Source organism: Eumetopias jubatus, unplaced genomic scaffold, assembly GCF_037043125.1.
Source record: "Eumetopias jubatus isolate StellerSeaLion01/CBP00866 unplaced genomic scaffold, mEumJub1_p1.0 scaffold_5, whole genome shotgun sequence".
Taxonomy (NCBI): Eukaryota; Metazoa; Chordata; class Mammalia; order Carnivora; family Otariidae; genus Eumetopias; species Eumetopias jubatus.
Window position 1 is genome coordinate 139,675,789 of NW_028274811.1, and position 21,665 is coordinate 139,697,453.

The window sequence follows — 21,665 nt, forward strand, 5'->3', positions numbered from 1 at the left end:
GCATCATAATGAGCTCCAATACATATATACGTATATGTATGCGTATCTATGACCAGATCTTGATTTAATAATTTCTTTCTAGTTTGTTTGATTGGCTCTCAAAAAGCTACAAGTAACTGTACCAATTCTTACCCAGTAAAGCATAATCCTCTACAGTCATGTTGACTATAATTAACTATGTGTTATGCTGTGTTTTGAAAATACATATTGTTGGGTTTAGATGCTTGACTGAATTAAAAGCAGAAGGTTCTATAAACATTTTGAACAATGTGATAAAACTATCACTATTTAGTTCCCACTATTCTTATGCTTCCTCTTGGAAGAGCCAGGATGCTAGAAAGACCAAACTAAAACTGAAGCTGAATCTCCCGCAAAGTGCCCCTTCACTGGAGGAGAAAGATGTGAAACCCCAACCAAGGACTGAACTGGAATGTGAGTGAACAGCCATCCCAGTGGAAAGCACGTCCTGGGTAGCCAGAAGTTAAAACTAAGTGAAAAAACCCTCCTCTGTAGCAGCATCAGGCATCTTAAAAGAGCCAAGTCTGTGCTGCAAGCTACCATTTGCGGCATGCCCTATCTCAGGCACAAAGTGATGAGAGAATGTTTTACAAACCATGGGCTGGGTAAAATATCTGGCTTTAAATATGAAAGAAAAATGAAAAAGGCAAAACTATGGAGACAGCAAAAAAGATCATTAGTTTCTAGGAGTTAGGATGAAGAAAAAGATGAAGAGGTAGAGGACAGAGACTTTTTAAGGTAGCGAAATATTCTGTGTGGTACCATAATGATGGATATGTGTTATAATACCTCTGTTCAAACCCACAGAATGGACAACACCAAGAGTGAATCTAATGTAAATTATGGGCTTTGGGTGATAATGTGTCAATGTAGATACATCCATTATAACAAATGTCTCACTCTGCTGAGAGATGTTGATAGTTGGGGGGGTTGTGCATGTTGGGGTGGGGGTAACGGGTATATGGGATATCTCTGTACCTTCCTCTCTCTTTTGATTTAATTTAAGAAAATTAAGTTTTTCAAAATTAGGAAAGGTCAACCAATATACAAAAGGCCTAATCTAGGAAAAAATATGATTAAACTCCTAACTGTAAACTCTATAGACGATCATGAAATTTAACCAAATATTTTACTCTGTAACCTAGAGCATATAATAATGACAGACACCACATTATCTCTAGCTCCAGATATAATTTTTCTTTACCTCATATGTCCATTCAAAGAATGTGAATTTGTTTAACTCGTTAATAGAAATGATTTTATTTTGCAGAGATACAGGATAAAATATACATCACAAAACCTATTGTGTGAAGACAGTACTAAAAATGTAAAGACAGCATTTAACAGTGTTTTCTTTTTCTAGGCAGATGTTAGTATCAATTTACGTAGAATTTAATATTGAAGTAAGGAAATTTTCAGGTAAAGTATATAAAACTTTCAAATGCCAAAAAATAACTATCATGACTTGTTTACTGATATATAATTAAGAGGGTATTATTTATAAGAGTAAATATCTTCCACGATGCTGGAAAATATGTAATGCTTTAGCAGTCAGTCTGGTACCCGGGCCAGGAATGGCATTTTTTAAAATTGACCAAACGGCCACAAGATGGCAGCATTGCATAATAAGACAATGCAAATTAAAAAAAAAATTCGTTGTATAAGTGATGTTAATGTGTTACGTGCCTTAATTTTATCTGACCAAAAGAAAAAAAAATAGCAAAAGAGATGAATTCTCTAGAAAATACTTGATGGGAACAGATCAGTAGGGCATAGGCCGTTGCGCATCGTGCATTTTTAAGTATAAATACCATATTACTTAAAAATTCAGGAACATGGCCCCAAAGGAAATTTTGCAAAGAGGCCTGAAGAGTTTCCCTTCCTTAAATAAATGAGACGTATCAAAGTGAAAGCAAAGTAGATAGATTACACAGACTCAGTCACAGCCTTCATGTACTCCCACACATACATATTATGCTAATAGACATGAAGTCTGAGCAATTCTCCATTGCCATACTCAAAGGATATCAAACTCTCAGCCACTTTGAAGTTTACATATGGATTTACTTGAATTCATTGAAACTATTACATAACAAAGTGTTAGAATAATGTCAGTGCTGTTATGAGTTCTGAATAGTTTTATAAATATAAAGTATATTGCATTAAATACTTTTAATCCCAAATTTTAGTAGAAAAATAATTTTTACTATGGAGATATTCTAATATATGTGAAGTTAGAAACAGTTTACTGTGTGAAGAAATACTTGAACATTTTAGATGTCAGATTCTAATTTGATTAAATGTGAAATTGTGCATGTTTCTTCCTCTTTTTACTTCAGCAAAGCAAATCCAAACATCAGCCCATTTGAGCACCAGAGTTCATTTATTCTCTTTTTTTTAAAACTTTATGTATTTATTTGACACAGAGAGAGAGAGAGAGAGAGAGAGAGAGAGATCACAAGTAGGCAGACAGGCAGGCAGAGGCAGAGGGAGAAGCAGGCACTCTGCTGAGCAAGGAACCTGATGTGGGGGCTCAATCCCAGGACCCTGGGATCGTGACCTGAGCCAAAGGCAGATGCTTACCTGACTGAGCCACCCAGGCGCCCCTGGGAGTTCATTTATTCTTATAGCTGAGGATTAATCCTGGATGCTTTGATTTCAACCCTCATGGTTCAAAGTCTCCTTAAACGCACTAGTCTATTTTCCTAATTTTGCAATTAGGATCCTGAATAGAACAAATAATTTGGGTTATATGATTAACATTTTGTGTGCATTGAAATTATTCAGTGGTTACTAAATAGAACTACCCACAATGTCTGAATTTGATTTAAATATGCATTGACCCTAGGTCACAAATTTAAAACTTTAAATAAAATATGCATAATATTGTATTATCATAGGTCATCAATTTATTTTTTCCTTTTTAAGAAACACTTTAAAATAAATGCACATAATAATAAGTTCACAATGTGGTCTTTTAATAAATTTCCAACTTTGGTATCTTAGTCCAACATTTTATATTCAAGAAGAATTTTTATGATGGCCAAGCTAATTGATTTCATATTATGTTATGTTGTGTTATGCTGTGGTTTGCTATGTTATGTTATGTTGCCATCTTCCAATATATTTTCTTTTATATCTAATATGTATCTTCATTATCATATTAGCATAGCACATCTTTCTGCCCATTATTGCTCTCCTGCTTTTTTGGGCATTTCATTCTTTCCACTGACCACTCTGGAAACTTTAACACCAACTTTGCCTTTTTTTTTTTAATTACAAGAATCGGGGGGATCTTTCTAATCAGATTTCAGTGCTATAATTTTTCATTAGGAAAATGTTTAACTGGGATCTATGTTCCATGCTCTCACGTTCGTGTTGGTAGAAAGCACTAGCAAGATTTGGCGCTTCCTAATCTTTTGATTAGCGGGAATCGAGACCCCTGGCACGTGTACATCACTGAATACCTGTTGTGATAGGACAGGGTGCTCTGGGGTCACGTGATCCACCACACCAAAAAAATAAGGCTCAGGGTTGGGGAAAACTTTCTTTTGTGCAGGAAATGACATCTCATTTGAAACTTCAGGGTCATGGTGGATGTTGGCAGGTGAGGTGGGGAGGAAGACGGAGAAAGAAGAAAAGAAGAATATTCCATGAATAGTCTAAAAATAAGGAACAGCGCAAACAGCTGCCCAGCTGAGTGAATTTGCAGTGCTCAGGGACTATTGCCAATAGCACGAAAGCAGAGAGGTGAGCTAGGAGGAATAAAGAATGAGCCTAATGAGGGCAGTGCCATGTCAAAAACCATGTTAAGGAAGATTTGTTTGCTCCCAAGGGTACCAGCCATGATCAGTGAACGGTTCTGGTGACAAGTAAGGTGAGTGTCCACTAGAGCGCACTGGTTCCTCCTTCTAAATATCTCCCTTGCCTCTTCTGAGTGACTCTCCATTCTTCCCATAGAGGATGTTTCTAGTACACAACTGAGCAAGGTAATTCCTGGCTTTGAAGTTGGCCCACTGTCTTTCTGGAAAATGGCACAACCCTCTCATCCTGTTGTTGCTTACTTTTTCAAATGTATCATCTTTCAGCTCTCCTCCCTCTGCTCTGCAGACAGGATGCATCCTGTTTTCCAACTGCTTTATCAGTAAGTTCCAGCACGCTCACGCCCCCTCAGCCACCCCTGCCTTTGGGTGTAAATTGGCTCACTCAGCCTGAAATTCTCCCCACTTCTTTGGTTTTCGACTCCAGGACAATTCCCTCTGCTGAACACTGATCACTCTTGACATTTCCTGCTCTACTACTTTGCAGATACCCTCCATAACACTAACCAGCATTATATAATCATTTCTCCTCTTATCGGCTGCTACCCTCAATAAAACTCGGTGCTCCTTGAGGAGATGGTTGTGTTTTGTGTTTAGTAACCGTCTTAGCATGATAGACTGATGGGGAAGTTAGATGATAAAAGAGACCTGAACAGAAGTAAGAGCGGCCTCCCTTGCTTGCAGCGTGTGTTCTACTAACTGGCATTTGGGGAACTGGGAAGTACATCAGCATCCTCTGCCAGCCAAGAATTTAATCTAGGCACTTTGTGGGTATGTGTGTATTTTTGTAATTTTTACACTGTTTTGTTATATCTTGTTTTTATTTTGGAAAAATAAAAAAAGAAAAAGGAGATAAGATGATTGGTGTGTAGCAATTTTATGCTTTTCTTTGCAGTTCGGTGTCTCTCAGATAAGCCTAAACTCCAATTGCCTGTGGACATTGCAGAAAGCTCAGTTACCAAGAAGGAGGAAAAGACAGCGATCTTTGCAAAGTGCTGATAAAGGCAAAATAAAACTTACTGGTAACCTCTCAAGGCTGTACTTTTACTCCTTGTTACCATGTGGAGTGAGCCCTCATACAGATGGCTGGGAAGATGGGGTGGATGGCAACTTTTGCATAAGCCCTTAAGTTTTGAGACTTTCAGGTACATGAATGAAGCTGGACAGATCTATCAAATTTCAAACCTGAAAGGAATTTGTCCAACAACTTACATCCACCTTTAGGGCAAACAGCCCATTTCTGGGTAAAGCCACATGAAATGCCACTGAGATTTGTCAAAGTCAACCAGAGGAGACAACACCTGTGTCCAAATGATGATACGATGATGTGGAAAGGGTGTATGTGGACCGTCAAAGTCATATCTCTCAACTAGGTGGTCTTTGGAGAAATGTATTCCTTCTCTTGTTTTGTTTTGTTATGATGTAGAGTGTGCTGTGTATGCAAATTGCTGTTTGTGGAGAGATGCATCCGCTGTCAGGAACAGATGCTCCTGGACCAGAAGCTGGGAGCATGGAGGCTATAGGAATGATGTGGAATGATGTGCAGGTGGGATGAACTACTCCCCTGAAGGAAGAATTGCCAGGAGAACTGAAGCCTTCGGGGTGTCGCTCAAACTAGACCACTGGTTTGTTCCACCTGGTGGTACTTGATTCTGAACAAATCAAACTTCCAGAGATTTTTAAAAATTAAAATGGTGCATTGCAAAGTAGCAGAAGACTATCTTTCATAATCACGTTAAATCTTTGAGTTCTGAAGAGATGGCCCTTTTTTGGTCGAAGGGTAGGAGCCCTGCTCTGTAGGGAGGGGTTGCCTTCTGACCTGCTGGAAGGGGGAGAGGTGTTCCCTGAGGGGTGGCTCTTAAACATTTTGCAAAGGGGTAAGTCTTGGGAAATGAAACTCCAGAGTGAGGCCTACGATGGAAGCATCCTAAGCTGAGGTGGGATAGAGGAAGGAAAAGTCTTTGTGTTTTCACCTCAGGGCTTTCTTTCTTGAACCTGGACTTGGGACTCCAGGAATGTGAAATGCCTGCCTGTGTGGTGGATTAAAAGGGTCTTCTACCACAAACTGTGGCCTCATAAGTGGGCAAGGAGACTGATTAGTAGCACGGGCATATGCGAGGGTTATGCAAAGCAGATGTAAACTAAAGACAGACCAGAGTTTCTCTATGTTATCATTATTTCTCTAAACCATCGACCAAGTTTTGCAAACAGTATAGTGGATTTCCACGCTGTAGGGAAGGACGAGGGGCGGACTAAGGATTGTTTCCTCCTTGGACCACAACAGCCATGCTTTCTCAGGCCAGACTGAGAGTGGCAGCTACAAGCTCAGGGTATATCTGTGATCTGATCCCCATGGGGGGCAGTGGGGAATCATGAATACTTCAGAATCAAGTGCTGGCAGAGCCCAGACAACACGTTGACTTGAAATTCATGAGAGATTTAAAAATCTGCCAAAGTCTTCATATCTACCTTATGACTTTTCTGAATTTAGTACTGAGATCTTTTAATTCAGTCAATAATTAAAGAAAAATTAACACAGGAAAAAAACATTTTGCATATATAAGTGAATATCAGTGACATATGTGTAACTTGCTGAAAGTGATAACAAAAGAATACCCGTATAACTATCACTGGGTCTGGGGAAAAGAACACATGCACATGCTTTGAGGTGTCTTGTGGTCCCATCCTCCACGCAGTTGTTTCCTTCCACCCAAGGAAAGTCCTTTTCATTGTCCCTTTACCTCCCAAACCATCTCTGTTTTAGGTAGAATATGTGAATTCTCAGATCCTTCCCTTTAGACACCAGTAATAAGAAAAAAGTTTGATTTTATTTTTTCCCTCTTTTTTGTCACACATCAATTGCAATTCCCTCTATAACCCTGAGAGAAATCTAATTCAAAGGAAGAAAAAGAGACTATTTCCTGTCCATTAAAGAGTACATTCTCCTCTACTGTGTCTTGTACTCCTATTCCTTCAAAATCCTAAAAGTGAAATTTAATTTCAAATGTCAGCTTGCTGATTGCACTTGCACAGTACTTATATTGCTTAATTTTTTTAAAAAGAAGTATGTTTTTATCTACTTTTCAATTATTTTTTTTGTTAGCTCCTTAAGCCCCCAGCCCTTTTCAAATATTCTTTATTGGATTCAGAAAAATGCAATGAAATATGTTGCTGAGGCAAATGACAGTAAAGTGACATGTCAATGAGAGTAAGGAACCAGCTATGTAAATTTAAATAATCTCATCTCCTGGTATTCATTCTTTCATTAAAAAAAAATATATTGAGATTTTACTATATGCTTATAACTGTGATTGGAGGAGATTTACAAAGTACAGAACAAGTCTTCTAAGTTCCCTAAAAAAAAATGGATAATGGAAAAGCTGTATTGTCTCACAACAATGATTTATACTGATCTTTATGTACTCACCCTGAAACTAGAATTGAATACTATCATGGGCTGAATTGTGTCCCTTAAAATTCATATCTTGAAATCCCAATTCTCAGTACCTCAGAATGTTACCATGGCTGGAAATAAGGTCTTAAATGAGGTGATTCAGTAAAAATGAGGTCCTAAGCGTGGGCTCTAATCTATTATGACTAGCGTCCTTATAGGAAGAAGAAGAGATGCCAGGGATATACACACACTGAGGAAAGGCCCTGCAAGGTCCCAGTGAGCAGGCAGTGGTCTACAAGCTGGGAGAGGACTCAGGAGAAACCAAGCCTGCTGACATCTTGGTCTTGTTCCTCCAGAGCGGTAAGAAATTAAATCTCCGTTGTTTAAGCCACCATCTATGGTATTTTGTTATGGCGACCTTAGCGGACTGAAGCGAATACTTCAGGTGACAATCATTTTAGAAACGATTTATATAATTTAGGTGACTGCCAACTAATTTAAAAGATGTGCTTTTATTATTTGTTTTCTTAATTCTTTACTTGCTTCCCGCCTCATAAATTCTTTTTTACTTCTTTGAATATAGTTGTAATTCAGCTACATGCACACCAGGGGGCAAACGTGTTCTGAGTCTCTACTTCTCATTTGTAAAGGATGGACTCTGGTCTAAAACCAAATGACCATAATGTGCTTACGTTTGTACATTCTATCAAACAAAGATAGGCAGAAGCTTAGATTGCTGGGACACTAATCTGGATATGTACATCAAGAATGAGATGGTCTCACAAATGAATCTTTTTATTCCCTTCAATGTCAGACACAGTAGATCGTTGATCTCTTTGTTCTTTAAAGGATCCGTTTACTCTATGCAATTTTAAGTCAGTTTTTAAAAATGATTTTGCAGCCACAATACCATCTAGTATTCTTTAATCTTGATATTTTCACACTTACCACTGAGAAGCTGAGAAGCATTCATAATATATTTTTATATATTTAAATAGGAAATCAATATATTCATTAACATAATATGCAGTTAATATTCAAAGGGTATTTTTTGGTTGTAGTCGTGAGAATTGACAGCAGAACACCAACAAATTCCCACATCTTTTTGCTTTTGACCCATATTCCAGGATTTTTTTTTTAAATCCCCAGATTATAACATTCACACACAACCAGCACTGTAAAGGCCATATATTGACTCTGCTTTCTACTTTTTTCTTTCTCAACGAACTGAAATGTACTGATATCTACAAAATCAGCATTGTTCATTAAACAAGTTTTCAACAGAAATTGTATCTTTAGAAACAAGTCTGTTGGCACAGGTTTCAAGGTACATGCATGATTTTCCAAGGTACAAATCCTCAGAGTTTTATACAAATGTGCACAGAGCTATTCTGGATAGTCCAGCCTGTGCACGCGGCTGTGTGTGCGTGCATGCAAGCTTAGGGGTGCTGATATAGTACGTGGGCAATGAAGTGTTTGTGGAAATAATAGAAAATATTGTATTAGAAAGGAAAACTAAGTAACACACTAACAACTATTAGCCTCTACTAATAACGAAAGAGAGCTTATTAAGGCTAATTACAGGAATCCAAAAAGTGAAGCTACAGTTTGAAATCATTAGTTCATTGCTTATTCATCTTTAAGACACTAAAAGCAATCTCCTTAGAAGGGGTGGTTTCCTTGGGATTTACTATAGTCACCCACTGAAGGGGGAGGTGGGTTATGTAAGTTTCAGGTAGCCTTGCTCATGAGTGGGTGCAAGACTGGAGCTCATTTATCAAAAGGATCAGCTCTATTCAAGGGCCTAGAGGAGAAATGATCGGACGCTGAGGGAGGCTGAGTGTCCTTGCTGTCTCTGAATACAAACTCCAAGTCCAGAAGTCACCTGTTTGGCAGGAGGCACCAGGGAAGAAAGGCTGAGCTCAGACACTCACTGATGCCAGGAACAGTGGTCACTCCAACACCAAAGGCTGGAAGCTGACGCAGAATGACATTCATTTGATTCTTTGATTATTTCCTTAACTCAGGTGACCAATGGCTAATACTCCAGTTAAATAATAAATAATGCTTCAGAGGAACTCACTATAATTCACCCTCAGATGTAGGTGAATCATTCCGTTGTAGTGGAACTTTGCTAAACCAAGAGCTTTGTGTGAATCTTGCTACTCAGTCTAAGTATCACTCAGTATTACTGAGTGATACTTAGTATCAAGTAGTAGTACATAGTACAAGTATTACTCAGACCTAAGTATCTCTCAGCATTGTAGTGAATTTTCTTTTTCTTTCTTTTTGAAGATTTTATTTATTTATTCGAGAGAGAGAGAGAGAGAGAGAGAGCACAAGCAGGAAGGAGGGAGGAGGGGCAAAGGGAGAGGAACAAGCAGACTCCCCGCTGAGCCAGGGGGCGGCAGGGAGCTCCAACCCAGGACCCTGGGATCATGACCTGGGCCCAAGACAGATGCTCAACAGACAGCCACCCAGGCGCCCCTGTAGTGAATTTTTAAAAGTGAAACTTTACAAAGTGAACTTTACGAAGTTTTGTATCCATTTAGACTTAGTAAGAAAAAGTAAAAAGAGCAACCTACACTTTTTTATTTACTTGATGCTTAGTAAGGATTGTTGAGTGCAAATGACTCAGCTAATATCCCCCCTCCCCCCGCCGCCAAATTACTGGAGGGTTTCTCATTCTCTCATTCTCATTCTCTCTCTCTCTTTCCCTTCCAACCCCCCCTCCATCTTTTATTTGTTTGCTTGTTGGATTATTTGATAATTAAGTGGGGATTTTTTTTGTTTTATTCATGGGAATTATTATACCAAGGGGGAAATTATGGATACACTGTAAATGAACTGTTTAAAAGAAAAGAGCACACATAAGCATCTGTTCATATTTTTCCTTCTCTACCTTTACTGCCAAAAGAATACAATGTTACATTCTCAATAAGAAAGGCTACTGACAAAGAAAATGGAAAAAAAAAAAAAATTGGCATCTAGAATTATCCTATACTGGAATGTTTTCTTGGACAACAGAATTGAAATTATATTACTAGGTAAGAAACTACTCTGATTTTCAGGGTGTCCTGAGAACTTATTTATTTTTTCTCTTTCTTTCTTTCTTTTTCTTTCTTTCTTTCTTTCTTTCTTTCTTTTTCTTTCTTTCTTTCTTTCTTTCTTTCTTTCTTTCTTTCTTTCTTTCTTTCTTTTTTTCTTTCTTTTTCTTTCTTTCTTTCTCTTTCTTTCTTTCTTTCTTTCTTTCTTTCTCTTTCTTTCTTTCTTTCTTCCTTTCTTTCTCTTTCTTTCTTTCTTTCTTTCTTTCTTTCTTTCTCTTTCTTTCTTTCTTTCTTTCTTTCTTTCTTTCTTTCTTTCTTTCTTTCTTTCTTTCTTTTTCTTTCTTTTCTTTCTTTCTTTTGCCCTAAGAATTTCTAGGCATTATCAAATTCCCTACCACAAGCTTATGAGGTAGGTATTGTCATTCTATTTTACAAATAACACGAAAAGGCTAAATAAATCCAAGGTTATGGGATTAGATAGTTACAGAGCCTGGATTCAATAAACCCATGCTCTTTCTCTGGTTAAACCAAGTGTCTTTTCAAGGCCATAGACAATGTTTGCAAACCAAATGTAGCATATTGTCCCACAGATTCTTGTGACTATGTACTATTTCAAATAGTATGTGAGTGTCAGATATTATAAATTTATATTACCATAACTATTGTAGGACTTTGTATTTATATGGTGATGTGCTTATTGGTAGCATTATTTCTCAAACACAATCTCTTCTTAAAAATACTAGTGAGAGGGACGCTTGGGTGGCTCAGTCGGTTAAGCGTCTGCCTTCAGCTCAGGTCATGATCCCAGGGTCCTGGGATTGAGTCCCACATTGGGCTCCTTGCTCATCAGGGAGCCTGCTTCTCCCTCTGCCAGCCGCTTCCCCTGCTTGTGCACGCACTCTTTCTCTCTGACAAATAAATAAATAAAATCTTTAAAAAAAAAAGTACTAGTGAGAGCCTGGGTATCTCCATCAGTTAAGCCTCCAACTCTTGATTTCAGTTCAGGTCATGATCTCAGTGTCCTGGGATCGAGCCTCACATTGGGCTCCCTGCTTAGCAAGGAGTCTGCTTCTCCCTCTTCCTCTGTTCCTCCCCCCTGCTCCTGCTCGCTCTCTCTCAAATAAAAAAATCTTAAAAAAAAAAAATACTAGTGGGAAAGGCATTAGAATCCCTTATGTTAACTGATAACAATTTTATTAATCATAAGATCAAATACTTCCCTTTTGAAATTTTAGTTAAGTATTAATCTGCCAAGCTTTAGGAAGAGGTCAGAAAATTAAAATAGCTTTATAATTTAATAATAACAAAACCTTTACAAATCATATGCACAAACCATTTTACCAATAAAATAAAATTATCATTTTATTCAAATGGTAATACCACTTGCGATTTTCAAATAAATGTTTCTCGGTAACATTACCATTTGAATCAAGATGTTTATTCAAATAATTCTCAGTTTCATTCCATGCCCACTTTCTGTTTTTGGATATAAAACTGCTCCAGATTTTTCCTAGGCAGTAGAAATCAATGTTAATTCAGTTCACTAATAATATTCTTCATTGTAGGTGTTACTCCATTATTTTGCCTAATGGAATATTTAAAAATGAATGTCTAGTGTGAACACAAAGTGGTATATGACTCTACCTTAAACTATGCCATATGTTTATAACAAGACACAAAAATAAAAATCTAGCCCAAATGTCCAACTTACAAGAACTCAGAATATAAGAGAAAATATGGATAAGTGTAATTCACAAATTTCAAGAAAATGTTTCATCTCTACAGTTCCCTTTCACTTATTTGGATGTCCCTTCTTTTAGAAATCTCAACGTGGGGACATTCAGTTGTATTTGTTAGTGTGATGCTAGAGTTCCAAAGATGTAATAAAAAGAAAAATGAACTCTATTATGACCACTGAGAGAAAGAAAGAGTAACATTAAAAAAATATACTTGTTACAGTGATGCATATTTGAATGGTGGTAATAGAACTTCTTTTAGGGAGCTTTTTATTATAACTTGCAAATTCCCCCTTGGTGAACCCTTAAATATTTTAAACCATTAAGAAACTGCCCCCATTTATATTTTGATAAGAATACATTAATTTACCTTTATTTGGGTCAACCTTCTATGCAGTGTGCCAGCACTGATGAGAAGTAATATATAGCAATAACTCCTAGCTGCAGAGCAGTAATTTCAAATTCACAGCAGATAAAAAAAAAAAAAAAAAAAAGGAATTGGTGTCTCTGAAAGTCAAAATTAGAGTTTCACCCTAGACATCACCTGAGGTCAACAGATCTTCTTCCTTTCCTTCCGTACAAGCAATAAGAAGCATTTTATGAGCTAAAAGAATAGACATACTTCCCATACCAAGCAACCTGACCAAATAAGACTGGGCAGACACACGAGCTTCCAGCTGGTGTTTAAAATACTGATTTAGGGATGCATATTCATAGGCGCACAAGGATTTTTGTAAGAGAATTCAGAGTTAAATAATCCATATTAAAATTAGTAAATGGTTGTTAGATGTAAACTCTTTTGAAATTGAAACTAAGTAAGGAACAAAGACCAAAAAGGCTAGAGTGTCCTTTCATGGAGATAATACCAGCTTCTTTGCCAGCCACCTAGTGGGATAAGGGGGTCATTTAAGGACCCAGTGCCACCTACAGAGGTGATATAAGGGATACAACTTTCTTACAGGTTGAAGGTGGGGTATGTGAAGAGGGGGTTTAAGAATAATGTGCTTATGGGGCGCCTGGGTGGCTCAGTCGGTTAAGTGTCTACCTTCAGCTCAGGTCATGATCCTGAGGTCCTGGGATGGAGCCCCACATCGGGCTGCCCGCTCAGCGGGGAGCTTGCTTCTCCCTCTCCCTCTGCCCCTTCCCCCACTCATTTTCACAATTGCTCTCTCTCTCTCTCAAATAAATACAATCTTTAAAAACGAGAATAATGTGCTTAAAATTTATTACTCCCAGAGCTTCCTAAAAGAAAATTGGAATCTTCAATTCCATCATTCCCTTCTCTTCTGCTGGGGATACAGACATGGATGTGGTGACTGCTAATGGCAATGTGTTTGTCAAGAGAGAGAGAATGATGACATTAAAGTTGGATATGGAAAGTTTGGAGCAGTATAGGTCATATTCTCCACGGATAACTTTCTCAATTAAGAGATGAGTACGTAATATACCTAATTTCCTGGTTCTCAGTCATGAGTGCACATTAAAATCAGCAGGTATGATTTATTTAAAAAATGTCTATGTATGAGCCCTTGTACTGGATATTCTGATTCATTTAGTCTTGGGTGGAACTAGAGATTCAGTATGTAGATTTTCTTGCCAGGTGTTTCTAATGTACTGCCAGAAAAGAGAATCACTGCTCTAACTTCTTGATAAACTGTTGAAGCCATGATATCACTACAATTTGCAAGGCAAACCTGCAAGTTTTTTTTTTTTTTTAATCTTCCTGATTGTTTTAATACATTTTCCCCTTTTCTGGATCAAATATATATCACTGTGGCTTTTCCTAAAACTGATGAAACTTATCAAGCCTAACACAAAGGAAGGATTAGGAATGTAAATGATGACTCACAGATGGGGTAGTTGGTAGTTGATTGGCTCACTTACCTTTTCACAGTGTTGAAGTGATGGAAGCATTATTTCAATTCAATAGAGACACATTATGTCTACTTATGAATTAAGGGTCTTCTGGAGGGAGTAAATGGACTTGTAACTGGAAGGCCAGAGAGTTTTTACCAAAAGTGAAATCAACTGAAGAGGTAGCTATGAGGTGACCTGGCCAAAGGATTCAGGAAAATTGGAAAGTTCTTTAGAAAAATGTCAAAATATCCTCAGTGAACATCCTTTGACATTGTAAGAGAATGAGCTGACCACCATGAATTCACCATTGTGATATTAAGGGTTAAGTAACAAAAACCCTTGACACCATGCCCGTGTTGTTTTGGTGATTATTGAGAGATTACAGGAATTTTTGCTCCCTAATAGCGTTTAATCTTGTACATATATCTTGTACAGGGATAGATAGTATCTTTCATTCTCCAAGAATTCACAGCCACCATTTATTTTGGTCATTTTCTGCAATGTTTTGAAATGCCTAAAGAAGTCAGAGAAAAGGAATACTAGAAATGTAGAACTTCAGTGAAGCTATCCTTGGTGAAAAAGGAGCATTGAACAAATAGATGTAATGTGTGTGACTTTTTTTTAGAAAATAAATCCTTTCACCACTGATGGAGGGAATTTCCCATGGTGCAGCGAAGAGGATTTGAATTTAACATCAGATTTCTATTTTCCCTGATGAGAATCTATATCTAAATCCCAGAAATAAAAGGGTTTTTGTATGTGCTTATCTACACCTTGCAAATAATTTTTGCACAATCCTTTTAGTTTGAAGTTTTTATTTGTGAAGTGCACACAGTGATGAGAATAATTGCTCTAATTTATGTTGAAATAACATCTTTGTTCCAATAAACTTTGTTTGCTTAAGTGCTTTTTGCTATATACAAGTGTTTAGGTTGTCAAAATCAGCAGTGTGTGTGTGTGTGTGTGTAGTTTCTAGACTTACAGTTCTGCTGAAGAAGCTGTCCACACTCCTTGTCATCCATTTTTTTCTTCAACTATTTTGATTAATTCATTTTTAAATATTTATTTTGTATAAAGAAGCAAACAGAAATGTAGCCTACATTTTCTCACTAATGGGAGATGACAATATTTCACAGAATAAATCTATGTCAATTTATTGCTAGCTCCCGTACGACCCACTGAGATACAGGTTTATTTCTTTTTTACTATCAAAGGGTTTTAATCATGATGATTTTACATTAACATTTTCTATGAATCTCACACTTTACTACTCTTCCTCATGCTTATGTGATTTTAGTATTCAAATTTTAAAATTAAATTTAGATTGACATGGAAGATAAAGATTCAGTGAGGAAAATTGTCAACACAGTCATTAATTTCCTTATCTAAACACAAGCTATTCTCTATTTAACTATTCAAACATATATTAGATTTCATGTAAGTTTTGCCCATATCTTGTTCAACTTTTTAAATTTGTTGTTATATTTCCATCCTTATTACATATAATACTGCTTCTATCATATTTTTTATTTCTAGAAATAACAGTGAACTTGATATTTATATTTATTTGTATCCATTTAAGTTGTTGGGTTTTTTTCCTTGGTCATGATTATATTTTGTTGTTCTGATAGTTTCCTGCTCCTTTTCAGTGCTTTTTAGGGAGTTTAGAGGTAGACAGTAAAATCAGATGCAGTCAATAAAGTGGCTTGGTTTTTTTCAATATTTAGCTTTTGATTTTAATTTTGTCACCTTGCATTGACTTTTATGCCCAGTAAATGTTAAATAATAGTGGTGCTAGAGAGCACCATTTTGTTGATCCTGGTTTTATATATAATTGTGTGTGTGTGTGTGTGTGTGTGTGTGTGTGTCTGTGTGAGAGAGAGAGAGAGAGAGATGAAAAAGAGAAAGAGGACCTATGTCGAATGTTATCAAATGCAGTTTCCAGTTTCCTTTTTTTTATTCGTCTTTCAACAACATCAACACCTGTTAAGGAAGCAGATCCTCCTTTGTGCCATTATCTTCTTCCATTGGTTGGAAAATCCTTGGGTTCAAGAATGATAATCTAATTTTCCACAGTACAGGGAAGAGCCTTGAGGAAAATAGATATTCATTATTTGAGGGTATTACTTAATTCCCATTATGTCATAAATAGAAAATACTCCTTTGGAGGTAGCCTTGAATAGGCAGCTTTTGCAAAAAAAAAAAAAAAAATGAAGATCCTGTTAGAAGAGATTTGCAGATTCCAGAGGCTTAAGGGATCTGCAGGGATCGCTATGCAATCCGGAAGAATAAAACACTATTATAATGAGAGCAAGACCTTAAGCTTCAGTTTTGAAATTAGATATATATGTTTTTCACATTCTCTTCAAGCATTTCAAGTTGCCACAAGCTATTGGGAATCACCTCACACCAAGCTCTTCATAAACCATGATGCCATTCAAAAGTTCAGAACAGGGCACTGAAAGTAGGCACTGCTAAATTACATCTAAATGAGAATTACAGTCAAATAGAGTATAATCATACAAACTGAAAACTGATCCATGGTTGGAATATACTGGCCATTTATAACAGCAACTTAGTAATCATTAGAGTGAATATTCTTTGCTCGCGTTCACAATAATAAGCACAAATACTGCGCCAGAGAATTAATTCAAAAAGACAGCGCCGTGGTGCCCATGTGTTTTCCCATCTCCCTCAGGTGTTCTCTCAAGCCTTCTGTAATCGAGTCCTGCCACAGCCTTAATGTGGAGTTTCTCAAATCTACCCATAGCCCTGGCCAATAGTAACAAACACCTGCATACTTTGTTACGGGGCTGCCAGCGTAACGTAAGAATTCCAGAATATGAAGAGAGTTGTTTGAAGTGTATAAATTGCTGCCTACAAAAATAACTCACATTACATTCCCTTTGGCTGAATTTTTATAGTCTATGTGATTAACTCTTACTGAAACAACTCTTCCGAGAGGCGAAATAAAGACAAGTGAAAACAAGAAGGCACGACCCATAAAGAATGAGAAAACACTGAAGTTCTCCTCTGACTTTTCAATCCAAGTGACTTTGCTTTAACTCAAGTGCATTGTCATGAAAGTACCCAGGGAGATACCCAAGCGGCATGGGATATGGCCATGAGCTTCTTGTAAATGTGTAAGGGTACTTATGGTATTTTAGCCACACTTGACTAAGACTGTTGTCCCCTTCCGTTTGAACACCCCCACTTGCTTCCATACTTCCCCGTTGGCCACTGCTACTGGAATGACCATAAATATGACAACAAAGGAAAGGCTGATTTGAGGGTACATTTGGTTGGCGTTTAGTAGATTATATGTACAGAGTTCACAGTCACTTTAAGCAGAAATAATTTATCACTTGCCTTCCCGGTGTGTAAGGGCATCCATGAACATATCTACAGTTCCTGTGCCAATTCACTTTGCATAGGGCTACACAAGCTCTGGCCCAGAGGATGCACCATGAAATGAAACATGGCCCACCACCCCGGTGCACCAGAGGTATGAGGGCAGTGAGGGAGCAACAAAACTTGGAGTGCATGAAGTCAGAAGGCAGCCTGGAAGAAATTCTCCAGTATCAGCAAGTGTAAAAATGTAATGGTGGATTCAGTGTTCAACAACACCTAGTCAAGATGGAAGTTCTCTCCTCTTAGAAATGTATTTTAAGATAAGGTGCATAAAAGAAAGTGCTAGACATTTTTAAAAGTCTTTTTTGATGGGAATATTGCAAAGCAGAATTAATTGGAATTCCTGTCAGGAATCACAAAACCTCCGACACGTGAAAAAATAGCTCACAGGTGGAAAAACCCTAACAGAGAGCCTTTCAAAGAGCAATCCTAAAATTATACATGATATTTCAAAAAAAAAAAAAAAAGATGTGAAAGAAAATTTTCTAAACTAGCAATCATAAAAATTAAATTGTGATCAGGTACGATAACTCATGCTAATTATTATATTGAAAGTTATAAAAGAGTATCGAGCCCGAGAATTGGAGGAAAAAAGAATGGAGAGGTCAGGCAGTGAATAATAGAAATACTGTTGTGATTTAGTGATGTTTTGAATCTGTCAGCTTTTTAAAAATTGTAATTCTTATTCCCTCTCTCATTGTAAATAAATATGCTCATTTTTAATCTAACTTTGTGATTGTCGTTTTGTATTATTGTCCTTGAGGAGAACACCTAAAATTGGATATGCTTCAGGCTTCCGTGAATCCTGCATCTACCCCATTGTATTAGTAGTTGTGTCGTTGTTCCTTTAGAATCAGAAAATCCACTTCTGACAATGAGAACTGTAAATATGAGGCTCTGGCTCTTGAAGCCAGTTTCTATTTAAACAGGAAGCGATTTTTATGAGGAAATTAAAAATTCCAAATTAAGATGCTAAGTTAAATAATTTCTCTGTCTCTGGAAAGATTTTATTTAGACTATTCAGCCGGTGCCAACAAGATAAAGGGGAAGGTGACAAGAACCCCAAGCTAATGGTATCAGCAATGTATTTGTCAGCCCTGCAAGTTGCAGAAAACAGTGTAACTATGTTATTTTCAGTTACTTTCAAGCCTCGTCTTGAAACCAGGACCTCTGCATCTTCTGAGCTGAGGGTGGAATAAGCTCTACTAGGCGTGACCTTCCCAGGCTCCAGTGTCTCACATCTTTAGTTAGACCCAGGGAAACTGAAAGAAGTTATCAGAAAGGAGAGGAGAGTGAGCCAAGCCCCAGTGAAAACTATGTACACAGTTGTCTCAAATTCCCTGTATGTGGGAAGGGAGTGCCGGGTGAGACAGGACTTCTCCAGAGTGGAAATGTGCAACATTAGCTAGGAAAATTTCCCCAAAACTGAGCTTCTTGGATAAGAACCCAGATGAGCCAGATGGGCTCCAAGGCTGTAGGAGAAGGAGACCAAGATCCTAAGATCCTTGTACATGCAATGCTGTAAGACTTATAGGAAGTGACAAAGGAATTATCTTTGGTTGGGACGATCCAGAATTTTTGCAAGTTGAGAGAATGGCAACTTTCCTGCCTTAGTGCATAATTAGTGCAGTCCCAGAACATCTCATGAAAATAGGATCCCCAAATATTTATAGGCCTGAGACATTTGGTAAATTGAAGCAGATCCATTCCTGAAGATGGCATGGATTGGACCCCATATACTCTACCATAAACAGTTATCCTACCCACATTTATCAAACTTGTTTTCATTGTGGAGAATCCACCACCCAGATGTGGATATCTAACTGGGCCACATCCACAAAGACAGCTGGAAGGAACTGGTGTTGTGTTCTTTGCTGTGCTTTTTCAAGAACTTACTCAGCTGAAGAATCAAATAACCATTTCAGAAAATAAAACAGTGGGTAATATACAATGGTGGCACCAATTTTCACTACCTCATAACCAAGGTAAGATATGCAAGCCATACACAAAATTCGTGCTATAAGGAAGGGAATGATTAGTAAATTATCACATAGAACCATATGAGATTGCTAAACTTCAGGTGCTTTTGAGCTATGAAAAAATGGCAATTTCTTATGATTTGACTCAAGAAAACAATATTTGCTTCAAGGTGATAAGCTGAACACATTCTGTAAGTTCTCCATTCCCAGAAGACCTGTGACAGTAGTAACTTAAAAAACACCTAAACACATCCACTCATGCATATGTTCATGGAGATCCAAAGTAGCAAATAAGAAGTGGAATTGTGGGGCCCCTGGGTGGCTCAGTCAGCTAAGTGTTGGACTCTTGATTTCGGCTCAGCTCATGATCTCAGGGTCGTTGAGACTGAGCCCAGCGTGGGGCTCCAGGATGAGCGTGGAGTCTGCTTGTCCCTCTTCCTCTACTCCTCCGCTCCCACCACCCCTTCCCCTGCTCTCTTTCTCTCTCATAAATAATAATAATAATAATTTTTAAAAAGTGGAATTTGGCAGGAAAGGGAACTAACAGCTTAGGACTGACAGCTGAGTACAGACACTAAGGGTGAGCAACTCTGTTCCAAGCATCGAGGAGATGGATACGGAAAACAGAGGAGCCCAGTGTCATGCAACAAGGTGTTTGGTAGCTTCTGTACTTGATCACGAAGAAGCTGTAAGGGTTCTGCTTGCAACAGAAACAAGAGGAAAAGAAACCACTGTTAAAAGGATACTATATGCTGGCTAACTGAACATAATAAAAAAAAATAAAAATAAACTTAGAAACACACACACACAAAATTAAAAATAAATAAAAGGCTAGGACATTGGTCCTGATGTGTGGTGAACCCTGGAAATATCAAAAGCACTCACACACAGAAACACAGCTACTGAGGTATTTCATGTGGCGTAGGCTCTCACTATGACCTCTCAGGTGAAGATGTTTAAAATAACAGTGGTCCCCAAACACTCCCCCGGGCTGTACACAGGAGATAGCAGAGACAGTTTCACTAGAAACCCGAGGGTGTGGCCAAGAACCAAGAGCTATTTAGGCAAAGCCAGGAATGACAAATAAGGACAAGAAGCTCAACAAGCCGGAGGACCCTATCCCTAAAAAAATTGATAGAACCAACAAAATAAACATTAGGTTAAGAACAATTAGGGCCGCCTGGGTGGCTCAGTCGTTAAGCATCTGCCTTCGGCTCAGGTCATGGTCCCAGGGTCCTGGGATCGAGCCCCGCGTCGGACTCCCTGCTCCGCAGGAAGCCTGCTTCTCCCTCTCCCACTCCCCCTGCTTGTGTTCCTGCTCTCGCTGTCTCTCTCTCTCTCTCTGTCAAATAAATAAATAAAATCTTTAAAAAATAAATAAATAAATAAATAAAAATAAAAAAAGAACAATATCTTCAGAAAAATAAGTGAGGATGTCACCTTCAAGAAACAGGATAAGACTGCCAACTAAAAATAGCATAGGTATTGTATATCAATATGTAGATATACACAGGTGTTGCTGATAACTTTCGAAAGCTTCACAGATGATATACATAGATAAGAATAAAAAGAATTACCACCTGGAAGATCAAACTGAGTAATTTTCCTAGAATGCAATACAAAATGACGGAGAAGGACGGGTAAAAAGAAAAACAGAATAAGAGTCAGATAAAGCATGTTCTCAAGTCCTAGCGCCTGCCTCCTGACAAAATTAGAGAAGTGGAAAGTGGGAGATACAAAAAATTTTTAAAAAATCAAAAACAAGAATCCAAAGAATTAATATTTGAGTACTTAGACTGAAAGTGTCCACACTGAAAGTCAAGCAAGTATAAAGATTAAAAACAAGCAGCACCTTGACAAATACCAGATCCTCAAGGTTAAAGGATAAGCAAGGGGAAAAAGAAAATCTCGGAGTTCCCAAGGTGGAAAAAAAAAAAATTCCCAGAAAGGAACAAGAGCCAAACTGACATCCAACTTCTGATAGTAACACTGTCTGGAAGAAAACTATAGCATAATATACTTAAAGACTTGAAGATAAAATATATTCTTAAAAATATTATCCAAAATTCTATACCCAGCCAATTTTTGCCAACTGAGTTCTAGAAAAAAAATTCAAGAAGTTGTAAGAATAATGGAACTGTACATGTACAACATAAAATGATCTCAAACTATGAAACACAGAAACTAACCAAACTAGAATTAGAAACTAACAAATTAATAATCATTGTGAATGTCTCTAAATAAAACTCTAGGGGAAGAAAAATCAAGTACAAAACTATAGACAATTTAACAATTTAATTAAAAAGTGTTGTATATATATTAACAGATACAAAGAAAATATTTGCCAAAACGATCATGTAATTGGTAAAAAAAGAAAAATATGTTTTTAAAGATTGTATTTA

The 21,665-nt window shown here is 37.5% G+C and overlaps 1 pseudogene; it reads left to right on the forward strand.

The window, feature by feature from the left end:
* Nucleotides 1-21,665, forward strand: part of LOC148164423 (elongation factor 1-alpha 1 pseudogene) — a 115,843-nt pseudogene that overhangs the window by 3,136 nt on the left and 91,042 nt on the right.